Raw genomic sequence first — 2,153 nt, 5'->3', positions numbered from 1 at the left:
TGGTGACTATAATTAATAACAAAATATTGTATACTTGAATATGGCTAAAAAATAGATTTTAAGTGTTCTCACCACAAAAAAAATAAGTATGTAAAGTAATGCATACATTAATTACCTTGATTTAGCCATTCCATAGTGTATAAATATATTAAAACATCATGTTGTATACTAGAAATGCATACAATTTTTACTTGTCAATTAAGAAAAATAATAATAATACAGGAAGAAAAGGAAAACTTAAGTCCCATCTCAAGGGCAATTGGAAAGCTTTGGTGAATAATTTCTCTAAGCCTCAGTTTTTTTTTATCTGGAAAGCGGGAATAATAATGTGTGCCATATGGCTTGTGATGATTAAATGAGATGTGTAAAATGCCCAATAGTGTTGGCACTTAATAGGTACTTAATAATCTGAAGCTGTTTTTATGGTGATCATAATGATAATGAAGAAAAACTTTTCAATTATCTGTGCAACTCTGAATTCGTAGACATAGTGTACAACTTCTGTGTTCCCTGTGGTTTGTTCATTCATTCCTCCATATATATACTGTAATTATTAATTATGGTCCAGTGGAGGATACAGACAAGAAAAAAGTCAGGTAGCCTCCAAGGAGCTATAATTATAATGAATAAATATAGCTATACTATATTTAGTGATAACATTATTATTTATAATTATAATTAATAAATAAAGCTATACTATATTTATTAATAATGATTAATTATAGTGTATATATAAAGCAACACTTGTTTCCTAGGTACTATGTTAGGAGGCTAGGACAGAAATTGTCCCTATCCTCATGGAATTTAACATCCCAGTGGGAGGAGATATAAACAAGCCAGCGAACTGGGACATGAGATAATTTCAGCTATGATTGAAGTGCTTTCTAGGTTGTGTAATAACTTGGTCATGGAGAGCCACTTCTTGAAAATGGATCGCTCTTAGGGAGAAGAGTTCCTAATGAATCTAAAAACGCCAAAGAAACAATAGACACTGGAGACTACTAGAGGGAAGAGACAAGGAGGGGGATGACAGCTGAAAAACCAACTGTTGAATACTATTCTCAGTACCTGCGTGATGGGATCCTTTGTACCCCAAACCTCAGTGTCATGCAATATACCCAGGAAACAAACTGGAATGTACACCTCCTGAATCTAAAATAAAAGTTGAAAAATGAAATGAAATAAAAATAGATTTAAAAAAATGTCAAGGAAAGCACATGTGGTAAATGAGTGTGTTTCCCTAGGCAGCATTATCAGATGCTATGGAGCGCTGATTGGGAAGAGGGAAAGTCATGCAGGGCGCCCTGAGCAGCCCTTTCACTGGACTCTTTCTAAGGTTCTGGCGAGGCTGCTTCTCTGTCTTGAGCACACACCACAGCCCAGTGGCATGCCGTGGCCAGGGAGCCCTCTTGCTTTGTAAATGCAAGCCCCCTGGGCTGAATGATTAATGTCTTGGAACTTCCTTCTGAGAGCATCAAACCACTGCCCGTAATCATTAGAGACTCCTCATAAGATCTGAATAGACAAAATCATTCATGTTAAAATTAAATTGGGCTGGGCGTGCTGGCTCATGCCTGTAATCCCAGCACTTTGGGAGTCTGAGGCAGGTCGATCACCTGAGGTCAGGAGCTCGAAACCAGTCTAGCCAACATGGTGAAACCCCGTTTCTACTAAAAATACATAAAATTAGCCGGGCATGGTGCCATGCATGTGTAATCCAAGCTACTCAGGAGGCTGAGGCAGGAGAATCACTTGAACCTGGGAGGCGGAGGTTACAGTGAGACGAGATCATGCCAGTGCACTCCAGCCTGGGTAACAGAGCGAGACTCTGTCTCACACACACAATAAAATAAAATTTAAAAAATCAGATGCTTGGCCAGGCGCGGTGGCTCGCGCCTGTAATCCCAGGACTTTGGGAGGCCGGGGTGGGCGGATCACGAGGTCGGGAGATTGAGACCATCCTGGCTAACACGGTGAAACCCCATCTCTACTAAAAATGCAAAAAATTATCCTGGCGTGGTGGTATGTGCCCGTAGTCCCAGCTACTCGGGAGGCTGAGGCAGGGGAATTGTTTGAACCTGGGAGGCGGAGGTTGCAGTGAGCCGAGATTGCACCACTGCACTCCAGCCTGGGTGACAGAGTGAGACTCCATT

The sequence above is a fragment of the Macaca nemestrina genome, chromosome 13 (assembly GCF_043159975.1).
Source record: "Macaca nemestrina isolate mMacNem1 chromosome 13, mMacNem.hap1, whole genome shotgun sequence".
NCBI lineage: Eukaryota > Metazoa > Chordata > Mammalia > Primates > Cercopithecidae > Macaca > Macaca nemestrina.
This window is presented reverse-complemented; position numbering follows the sequence as displayed.